The following is a 12,030-nucleotide window of genomic DNA, read 5'->3' as shown; positions in this document are numbered from 1 at the left end:
TTACTGGTTAGATACCTGCAAGGGTCTCCTGAGGAGATGGGAGAAGTGCCACTTCTACATTTAGGAATGTTCCAAGAAGTTCAGGACTAAGCGCAAGCCAACTAGACCCAAACCTAAAAATTTCAAGTTAGGATGTCCTGCAGGACAAAGGTGGTGTGTGTAAAACACTCCTTGGAAAGTGGACAGAGTGGGACTGAGGTTATCTGAGAGCCTGTGCTTTACATGGACAGCACAGTGCAAAGAGCTACCTCTAAGGTGGCTTGGTTCCATCTCAAGGGGGGAAGCTGAGGCAGGCTGCAGCCTGGCTGTAGTTATTGTGGGCAGGCTCATCCTGTTAGACCCTGTCTGCATGTTGCTGGGAGCTGTGGGTACCTGCAGGAAGAAGGAAAACCAGTGACCTCCTCCATGCTTCCCCGTTGTTCCCATGTAACTGGTTATCACTTTCTTCCAGGAGCAGCTCTGATCTCCTCTCTCTGTGCCAATCACACTCCGTAGGAGGATGAGTTGATGCCAGCTGCATGTCTAAGCTATAGCCATCATTCTGTTGTATTTCCAACAGAGAAGCAGACACATGGAGAGGTGGAAATGGAGTGAGTAGAGAAGAGTCTGATGTGACAGAGGACATTCAGAGACCTACTTATTTCCAGTCCCATTCTAGCATTCCATGAAGAGACTCTGCTGCCCAGCGGCTGATTCCTATCCCTTAACTTCTATGTTCCAAGTCCACTCCACAACCTGCTTTTTCATAATTCCTCTTAATCCAGCATATTTTGGGGAGTTTTAAGGCACAATTTTGGCTCATTTGCTTTGGGCTCAGAGCACATCCAGTTTACTCATGTGCCCTGGCAAGAGAGCAATGCGTGCCTGGAGCTGCGCGTGATCCCGAGCTAAGCAAAGCACGGCTGTGTCTGTGGTGACTGTCCTGGTGGGAAGAGCAAGTGCAAGAAGCCTTTCTGGCAGGAGTACATGAGCCTGATATGTGATAGCCTTCAACAACAACTGTGAAAGAAGGATTGATGGACTTGCCATAATTCACAGAATGGGGGAGCTTGGGGAGGAGAAGCACTTGTGCTTCTAGGAACAGGCAGGCAAAGTGGTCCATCGCTGGCGAGGCAAGCTGGCCACACCAGGTACTCCTGCCCTGCCACAGTCCCGAGTCCCCAGGACTCATCAGGGTAACAGGCAAAAGTCACCTCACTTCCAGCTTCACTGCTAGACTGGTCCTTACAAGATTAGCCAGTGTGCTTGCACCAGAAATTGGAGAGCGGCAGATGGTTCTGCAAGTCCTTCCCTCCACTCCTACACCATAACTGACAGCAAATAGTGTGCACCTCTTACACATGAAACTTTTAAAGTCCCATAGCTGCTCTAACTCCCTACCCTATTGTTCCAGTACTTTGCAGATTTTATATGAAAACAGATAGGAAAATGCTTTTTTTTCCCCCTTTCCATCCAAGTTGCTAACTAAAAAACTGACCTATTTCATAGAAGCTAGAAATACTAGCAGGTCTTCAGTTGATAATGAATATCTTTTAAAGAACAAAGGAAGCTGAATAATAGAGCCTGGAGCCTGTCACATGTAATTCTTGTTAGTAATAATTTCTGCTAGCTGTTCAGAGAAGCGCAGTTCTCAATTTCGGAGCATAAATGACTTAACCAGACTTTTTATGAGGACACGGTATCTAGCAACTCTGACTGCAAAACAATGTAAGTTTCTAGAGGCAAAGCGTTGGCTGCTGGTTGTTGTCGATCAGTAACAATTCAGGAGCTTTTATAAAATGCAGATGTGATCTCAGTTGTTTCTCTAGGAAACAAAAACAATGAAGTTTCAGCCTGGCCTGACTAGCAAGTAATGAGTGCTGCCATCCTATCAACACAAGTTTGCCTTCTCTAGTGAAACTCTTAAATCACACAAAAATACCTTCAGAAGCAACTAAGGTAGGTTTGTGATTCATGTCTTGGTGATGCAGGATTTTAGAATTGCATTAGTCATCTCAGACCTAAGTAAAGAGCAGGGATTTCAAAAGCAACATCTTATATGTGTTCTGTTCCCCACCCCCCCGAATCTCCACACAAATAAGGTAGATTAAAAAAATAAAAAGAAAAATTAGATCTAAGTTTTTTGCAGGAAAAGTGGGTCAGACATTTGAGGATTCTTGCTGTTAAAAACTTGCTGAAATCTCAGGTAAAGAAAGTACTTAACGGCCTCCTTACCTGGGCAAAACTGGTAAGGGATCTTTTAAAGAAGTAAAGAGGTCACCTTTTTACTCATTTTATCTCAAATTGCTAAGTATCCTGGGAACAGGAGAAAATGTGTGAAGCCTTTAAATATAGAATCCCCAGTTCTTGGAAGGAAGGAGAAAGAGTCATTGATTGAGAAGGACTGGCCTTGTCATCATTCAGGTTTCATGTTTCCTTGGACATTCATGGTTTGTCCCCCTCCCCTTTTTTTTTTTTTTAACTTGTTTTTGACGAGAGAGCATGTTAAAAATAGAATTCTCCTGAATCTTCTTGATCTAGGTGTGTTACACATTATAGATTAGATCAGTGAGATTCTAGAGGTGGATGACCTGTAGTGCCTAAAAATGAACTTTTTTTAAAAAGGAAAATGGAAAGTACTTTTATAACACTTGTATTTGTTTGATAAAAAGTGCATATTGCTACAGTTTCTATTTTCTCTATGAGTCGTGCTCCACTCTGTGTAATTATCTGCTAGAATGCATACTCTGCATGTGTTTTTAGTTAAAATTTCTTAAAACACGGTCTTAAAGTCTGCATATTTTCAGCCTAGTCCTTTAATAACTCACATAAAATAGCATGTGTCCATCCTGCATGTGGAATATCTCCTGATGTATTTTCAACTATTAGCTTACAGATTTTGGTAGCATGTGTCAAGACTAATATTTCTTTTCTATTTTGCCATTATCTGTAATAAATTAACACATATAAAGGAAAATTTCTAGCTTCACTTTTAAACTCTAAGAAGTAAGGTCTGTGCATGCTTAGTAGAAGGCTTATACATGAAGTGAGATTGCTTTTTTAGTTCTTGCTACTTCTGCCACTAATGATATAAGCTGACCTGGAGAACACTTCTCTGGTTTAAAAAAAACAAACTTGTAGAATCTTTTTATTCTATTTTCAGAGATTATCACAATAATCATCACATATATCCCAATATATTTCTTGAGGCACCTGATGAGTGGTACTTTACACTGCCTGCATGATTCCTTCATTTAGTGACCAAGGGATTCCTCATATGGAAGCATTTGTGATCTTTTCCCTTTGGTGATGTTTGTTGCACAATGAGGCTGATCACTGCCAGGATAACAGCCTGGGCTTTGTTGGGAAGTGTGATGTAATGGGCATTCCTAGCAGTTTTTGTGCAAGCACCTTTTTTTCCCTAGCTCCCACTGGTCCATGTGAACTCTGTGGCAAACAATGAAACACTTAAGTGATGTGTTCTTTTTTTTTTATTTTAATAACTTTTATGTCTGCTAAGGACATTCTTGGTAAATTCTTCTTTGAAAGACCAAAGATTGCTTTCAAATTTTCAAGACTTACAGCTTGCCAGTGATGGGAATATGATATATGTACACTTTTAGTAAAACTCTTCACTGCAAGTCCTGCAAAGCAGTATCTGTCCTCCAAAGACCTCACCTGGCCTGACTTTTCTAGCACTGGTACAGCACTTCTCCTGGATCCCCAAGGAGATCATGAGGACAGGGAGAAAATGTGCCTACCACTTGTGCCTGTGGAGAGATTTAGGAAAATACTTGATGGCTGGGTCACTTATCCCTTCTGCTTCCTATAAATGCTCTGTGGCTACAGCTGTGATAAAAGGGAAATTCCGATGTATCCTTGATGCTGTTCCATTGCTTCTAGTAACACTGGAAAAGTGAAGCAACTGCAAGCCTTTGATCGCTCCTGGGGTACAAGAAGAATGCCAGCAGCTGCTCCAGATTATGTTCCCACCACTCCTGTGGCTGTGGGGATGTGCTCATGCTGCACCAAGGCACAGGGGCTTCCCCAGGGACCCGCCTCCTGTGGCCATCCCAGTCCCTGTCCCTGTCCCTGTCCCTGTGTCGCCTTGGGACAGGTGCAGGGGGCCGGGCTGTGGCTTCCCCTGGAATGCCACTGCCACAGCCCTTGTGCTGGGTGCTGTGGGGTTCTCCTCCAGGGGGGGTGGCTGTGCAAATAGCCAGAGCCTGCTCAGCAGTTGAACCTCCCTCTGGTTTGGGTTCTCATCCCTGGATGAAGCTGTGGTGGATGCTGTACCAGAAGCAGCAGCCACATAGACAGTAGAGGAAGCAAAATCTCACAACACAGGAGCCAAATTAGTCAGGCTATTTATACACCACCACCATGTTTCCCCAGGCACAGCAGGAGAGGGGCCAGCACTAGCAGTACAACCCCTAAAATGTGCCTTTTCCCCTTTTGGTGTCCAGGGAGTGTTACTTATGGGCTGAAAATCCCTGTGGAGGATGAGGAACTCCTTTGGAGGATCAGAAACTGTTAGGAAAGGGAAAAATATGCTCACTTCGAAAAGATAATCCTCCTAATCCTTTGAAAAGGTAATGCTCTAGTCCTTTGCCAGTGTCATTTATACAGGCACTGTCTCATGAGCTTGCTTTTTTTTGGGCACTGTCTTCATGCTCGAGTTTGGTGTTAGCAGGGCCTGCGGCAAACTGAGCCAGAAGCCAGCTTTATTTCCTTCCCTGACACTCTGTTTATGGATTTATCACTTTCTTCTAGCAACAGTGTCTTAGTTTTTGCTCCTGACTGTCTGCTCTGGCACGTGACCAACCTGGGAGCTGGTGAGCGCTGCCTCTCAGATCCCCAGCCAAAGGTCAGTAGCTGCATGGTGGCCTCTGGATTCCTTGGATACCGACCCTCGTCATGTGGGGAGGCATTAACCTTTGGCCCTGAGTAAGTGTCCTCATATCTCACCTCAATTAGTCTGGCCTGCTATTTGATCCTGCCCAGTATAAACCCCTTTCCTTTGGCATCCTGCAAATCTAAGCTCTGTCTTGATGATTTCCATTCACCTGATGCTGGTAGGAGATACCGTGTGTGTTGCACCCAGGGCTGAGTAAGCAGTGGCAGAAGGGGCAGCTCAGGAAGAGCTGATTGGGTGTTCACAGCCCTTCCTGCATCCCAAGGGAGCAGTGGTGGTGTCTCCCTCTGTTTAACCTCTTTCTCATCGGGAGTAGGGATAGCTACCGTGGGAGGATACTGCCTGTACCATGCAAATAAGCTGTTTTGAGAGTTTGAGGTTTGGGGTTTTTTAACTCCTGATTCATGGGGAGGGAGTCACTGAGAGTTCCTTACTTTGAATCAGGCTCTTGGGACAGAGTTAAACTCATCACCAGATCTTAGTACATTCCAAAAATGTGAGCTTTCTCTTCCCTCTTCTTAATGCAGAACTTGGGTCAGGGCTTCACCTCAGTGCACCACCACTATTCCTGCCAACTCCCATGATTACTTGACATGTAACCTCACAGAGCTCCCTTGGGTCCATCTCGGGGCTGTACAGACGTTCTTAGTTCAGCTCTGATGAATGATCGTTTTACTTCCTTGCACTGGGTAAACAGCTGTTTTCCATGTTACCTGCTTTAGGAGCCTCACTGGCACGTTATTTCTTTCCTTGCCTCCAGCAACAAGCAGACACAAGTGACTAATTGCAGCAGGGCTGCACCAGCACCTTCTTGCAGTCAGGACAGCATGAAAAACACACATCATTTTCATACAGCACACCACATGTCAATTGGCTGCAAGATGAAATAAAAGGGAGCAGGCACTTGCAGTCTCTTTTCTGTATCTTTTACTATTCAAAAGAACAAAAGCAACCCAGGCTTGGAGGTGAGGGTCTTAAAGTAGCCAGTCTCCTTTGGTCACAGCACTTCCAGCTTCAAGTCCCTACTGAGGAATCTCTCTCTTTGAAGTACATCTCACTTGGGCAGGAGCCAATGTCAGGAGAAGGAAGCTATTAGCTTGTAAAGAGAACCCCACAGGTGAAGTCTGACCTCCTTCTGGTTTCTTTCCTTGCAGGTATTTCCTGTGGAGGCTTTATAAACAGATGGTATTGTGGGTTTTGCTGGTGCCACCTGCTAGTGGGCAATGCTCTGTGTCAATTTAGAAGAGTAGGCTTTAAAACATCCCATTGATGTGTTTTAGCCTGCCTGCATGCTTTTTATATTGCGCCAAAGTGTTTAAAAAGGACAGATAAGCTCATCTTTGCATGGGTTAATCCTTGTCCTGGAGCTGGCAGCCCAGGAGGAGGGCAGTGATGGTGGGAGCAGAATGGTGCTGCCAAAGGATGTGAAGCCCCACTTGAGCACCCGTGCTTTGAGCAGAGGTTATGTCAGGGCTGGTGGGATTTACAGCTGTGTGCAGCTCTTCATTCCACATTTCCTACCAAGGTGCTGCATGCAGACCACAGGCTACATTTTGCCACTCAGTAGGCTCTCAGTTTTGCATTTCTTTTGTCTGTTTTGCAGACAGAAATTTTTTTTCCGTCTTCTTATTTTCTTTTCCCAAATTGCCACTGAATTTTTGATGTTTGTATGTACTTTGGCAGATTGAGAAATCTCCTGATGTGTTGTGAGATGTCCTTATCATATTCTGCCAAGCTCTACCAGCCTATCACTTCCATATCACCTTCCCTGCCACCTTGCTTTTGCAACTTCATTGTAAGGTCTACTCAAGCCTGTGCCCAAATATCTAAATTTTATGAAAGCCTCATCCTTCTGCCCCACCACTTTTCCATGCCTTTTGTCATCTTGAGCAATGAGGCAACATGATGTTAACCTCATCTCTCCAAGGCATTGTGTAGCATCTCTGCAAATCAAATGGTGGTGATCAAGTTTGGGATTAGGAAAAAGAAAGAAGTGAACAATTCCTTGTTTGCATAAGACTGGAAGAACTGTTGGGGCAGAGCTGGGGCTAGAACCCAGAATAAGTCATGGGACTGCCTGTCATAACAAGAAAGGGAACTTGCAGCAGCTTCTTTTTCTGAGATGATTTGTTAAATCTCCTGTAATTGGTTTAGTAAACACTAATAGATGGGAAAGAAAACAGAATGTTCTCTTCCAGCTTTCGTAGGCTGCGTGGTATCTCTTACAGCCATATGGGATTAATGGTGGCTGTAGGGTAGGATTGTATCATAAAACTTTTATTAAATGTTTTAAAGCCAATTAAAGAGACACTGCCAATTTGAGCTTTCTAAGATTTTACAAAGTAAATTTTTTCCATTGTAGTCAAAGTGCCTTTGAAGTGCTAGATCCTGAAATTTTTAACCATTTAAGAAGTAAATTGCTGTATACTCTCTGCTGATGCTGAGCCTATTCGGCTAGTTATGCACAGTACTGTTGTGGCCAGACAAGGAATAAAATGCTTCTAAGCAGAAATTCATTTTTCCTATTATCCTTCATTTACAGAAGTATTTTAAATCTTAATTGAAGCCTCATTAAGTGACATTTTGGACAGGAAGGTTTGGGTTCTCCTACCAGTTTGATGATGTGTTTTTCAGATAAGCCTTTCTGAAAACGTTCAAGTCTCCAAACGGAGAAGTGAGACCTTTCCTGAGTGTTATACTGATTATTAGAAAATCCATATGTCTGAATTCTTGAATTTCATTAAAAACCAGGCTTCCATTTCAGGTATATAGTTCCCCTTATCATAAGGTGTAAAGTGTCCTTTTTTTTTTCCCATGGAGAGCATTCAGCCTACATTTCAAGGAGCAGGCAGCCCATGACAAGAAAAGGATCTGCAGGGCTCAGTGTCCAGAGTAGGAAGGAGATGGGTGGATGTAGATGCAGTCACAGTTTGCTTTCCTAGGTAGAGTTGTACTTGCATTCATGTGAGAAATACGAGTCTTTTGATGGAGCTCAGGATGCACTTGGGTTTCTGGGCTGCAAGCTCACACTGCTGGGTCATGTCCAGCCTTTCATCCTCCAGTACCCCAAAGTCCTCCTCAGGGCTGCTCCCTACCCCTACATCCACCAACCTTTGTTCATACGAGGGGTAATTCCTTTTCAGTTGTTAACTGTGATTAAAACTCCAGAATCCTTGGTCTATAGATGAGCCTGTCAGGGCACCTTTTGGCCTGATGTAGCATCCTCTGAGAGACAAAAACATCTCTTTGTTAGCCTTGTGCCTTGGATCCTTGGATGTGGTCTGCCTCTGTCTGTGAGAGGGCAGCAGAGGCTGGGACAGCAGTACCTTCCCCCCCTGCCTGATCCATTTCCAGGGTGCTCTGTGTGTTGCAGAAGGCTGGCACATCCCTGCACAGTGCCTGGTGATTTCCTGCACTCTTGCAGGGCTGCTGTGTGTGCCTTGGGGAGCCCGTCAGGGCTGGAGGTGAGCGGGGCTTGGCACAATGTCACCTTCCTGGTCTCACAGCTCATTGCTCACCCGCAGCTGGGACCTGACAGGCTTTTTTTCTCTCTGTTTTGTATAAATCTTCGTCACTGTAGCACTTCATCTGATGTGACTAACACGCATGGTTTTTCTCTGCTCTCTCCCCTGAGGAAGGTGGGGGGAGAATTAGTGTGGGCAGTGCAGTATTTCTGCTTCGGTCTGGTTATTTTAGAAACAAACTTAAAAACATATGTTCATTTCAGTTCGTTTATGTGACAGAGACAAGGTCGAAGAGATATGCCTGGAAAGTGTAGCTGAAACCTCCCTAAGAGCTGGGCTGTGTGCAGGGATCATGTTACACGGAGTTCATTGCAGGCTGGTATTTAAATTCACTGTAGCCTGCCCCATCATTGCATTTTAAAGGTCCCTTTATTCTACAAATCTCTTCATTTTGTCTCCTTCTCCTGCTTGTACTTTTCCCTTTATTGTTCTTTTCAGGACAATTTCATTTTTTGAAATATTCTCTGCTCTGCAAGAATCGTCATCGGTACTACAGAAACACGTTTGTATAAATCTTGATAGCCCAAATTTTCTCCTCACCTAGATCCTCGTTGTTGCATGTTGTGTCCTTGCTCCACAATTCCTACCTAATTTTCCAGTACTGGTGAGACAGACTGAACCCTTGAAATACTTGCTTGACAATAAGGCAACAATTGGGATTGGCAGGACATGGTGATGGAAGATTTCCTCATGAAAAAGTGAGGATTGGCAAGTCTGGTTTTCATTTTTCATCAAAGCAAAAGCAGAGTTTTGTAAATGATGGTGGGAAGAAACCCGAGGAGGGGAGATTTCAGGAGATGAAAGCCTGTCTGCTGGGGAGGGAGGCGAGGGGGCAACTGACTTCAAGCCTCAGCTCAGCTGGACCTGGATGTAGACCTGAAGCCCTTGCCTCTGTGAGATTGCTGGCTGGGGCTGCTCCCCTCCCGACCAATGTTTAAAGATGTAGAAAGTGAGAAGAAAAATGAGAAAACAAATGGTGATTAACTTAATCATGGAAGGAGAGCGCAAGAGTGTGATGTAGGAGACAGAAGTAGAAGCCTTTGCTGAAATCTGTGACGAAAAGTAATTAAACTTTCTCCTTCATGTTCTCCTCCAGTGCTGTAATCCCTGTGACTGCCAAAGCTCATCCTGCTTCTCACCAGCCAGACTTTCCTTGGGGCTGGGAACTTGCAGCCACTCAAGTCCTTCTTCTGGGAAAAAGGTCCCATAAAGTGCTTCCCAACACTTGCAAGAATGCAAAAAGGATTTGAAGAAGATGGTTCTCATTTGATTATACCTCTGAGCAACATTTTCTGGTCTTTTGCACAAGTATAGTTCAAAGTTTGTATTAAAAATGGAGGCGGGGGGGAAGGCAAATTGGGATTTTAGGAGGGATTTTGGTAAAGTCTTGCACTTTGTTACTGTAGTGATACCATAGAAACTTGATTGGTGAGTCCAGGGATAATCTAAGTTGTGAAGGAAAAAGCTGAGATTTTTGATAGGAGAACACAGTTTTGAGCACTCCTTTTGACTTTTCCTCCAAGTGATATTGGTGGGGATGTAGTTAATTTTAGTGGGAACAGGATCAGTGTATAAACCATGATAAGCCTTCACTAAATGAAAACTGGAACATGTCTACTGAACTGCTTTTGAAATGTCTGGATGTAAGTAAAAGGGATCAGAGGCCTGTTTGTAGCTCAGAGAATATATTTGACTCTGGACTAATAAATTTTCCCAGATTTTTTAAAAGAAGTTAGTTAAATGAGAGGTCAGTCCCATTTTTAAACAAAGCTGTCTGAATTTATTGTTAAGTAAAAGCATCAGGGGCTTTTGCAGTACTTTTCTCTGTGGCTGAGTGCTGGCGCAGTTGCTTTTTAGAAAGCTTAGTGCATATGATTCTTTTTTATTAGAAAATAAACAGAAAAGACATGCCAATCAGTAGCTTCAAAAGGTCCTTGCTGCAATATTAGTGTAAGAGCTGTGCAAGAGCCTCATGATGAAATGGGAAAGCAGACAAGTTGTTTTCAGGCACTGTGATAGAAAATTGGCCAGCTTAGTGAAAAGTTTATGGACCTTCTGGGGAGTGTTTGTTACATTTGTTCAGCCTACACTGATTTTTTTTTCACTGATTCTTTGGAACCAGGTGAAAATCAGTAGTTTGAGCATACAGACCAAACAGAAAAGAGGAGAGAAGGACGCTGAGGATGTGAAATCTTGTACAGACACTTGCAAAAACCAAAGGAGCTGTTTGCTGTGTTGCACTGGCAGGAGTGCTGTGCAGAGCAGGAGGAGTGGTTGCCTCTCAAATTTATGGGTAAGCACATCCTACTCACTCTCCCCCTACCCTGTGGCTGATGTTGACAGTGCTGCCTCTCATTGTCTGCCCAAACTAGAGGTCTATGAGGCATGTGAGCCTCCTGCAATACAGTGGGAGAGATCAGCTCTGCATAGGGACCCGGGCTGCGTGAGCCCAACAGCTGCAGAAGTGGGATTGCCTCTCCAGTATCCCTAATTATTTTGCCATGGCAGTGCCAAGTTCAGCATGGGCTAAGATTCTGCTTTTTGGGCAGAGCCTGTAGCAGTGGTCACATCATTTAAGTGTAAGTGTCTGAAGTGCTTTGTATCCCACGCCTGTGCCTCCTTCACTTTTTATATAATGTGGCTTGTGCGTGGTGTCGTTTTACTAGAACAACGCTTCTTGGGCACTGCTGTAACCAGAGATACCCTGACCTTACTGTCACATGCTGGCTATTTCTTGTGCCAAAACAAAAAGGTGAGAAAATAGAAACTAAACGGATAGAGCAATTGCCATGCATGTATTTGCATTTCTCTCTTCATGAGAGCACGTAAATAATCTAGTTCGTGGCAATGTTTCTGTTTGGGGTTTCTGCCTCATTTCTGCTTGGCAAATGCTTTGGAGAGGCTTGGGAGTTTTATTTGCTTCTTCAAGGGAGAGAGAAAAAAAGATAAGGGTGGTTTGACTGAGGCTGTCCTGAGGTCAGTGAATCTGCAGCACACCAGCTGGGAGCATGGCTCACTCTTCACGTGTGCTTAGGGAGGCAGCCAGGTTCCCAGACAGGATGGACAGCGAGCTGGGGGGAAAATGACAGCCCAAAAGGTTATGTGGTCACATGGCTAGGTTTTCCTTGGGCTGGCCTTCAACCACTGTTCCATCACCATTCCTAGGCAAGGCTGTCTCTCGAGGCTTGTGTAAAAAAAAAGCTACACCCTTTTAATTGAAGCTGTGTGTTTAAGCAGGTTTCCAGTAAACTAGGGCATGTGCCTGGACTCTTATTTCAGCATGAAGTAGGGGGTTTTTTTGTTTGTTTTGGTTTGGTTTTGCTTTTTTCTTTTTTGACTTTTGGGTTATTTTACCTTAAGAAAAGCAATTAAGAGAAGACTGCAATTAATATACCATTTTCATATCTCCTCCAAAAAATGTGTGATACAGTGTTTAAACTTGTAGAAAATCATGGTAGACAAAGCTTGATAAACTTTGGTTCCTTTCCAGAAAGGTGAAGAGGAAAAGATTTTTTCTGGACCTGTTTATTCAAAGTGAACTCCAGGCAGTCTCTGCTGTGCCTCACTGAACCCAGCCTTCTTCCTATTATATCAGTGTGTGGTGCCTTATAG

This window comes from Fringilla coelebs (genome assembly GCF_963513975.1).
Source record: "Fringilla coelebs genome assembly, chromosome: 5".
NCBI classification, from domain to species: Eukaryota; Metazoa; Chordata; class Aves; order Passeriformes; family Fringillidae; genus Fringilla; species Fringilla coelebs.
This window is presented reverse-complemented; position numbering follows the sequence as displayed.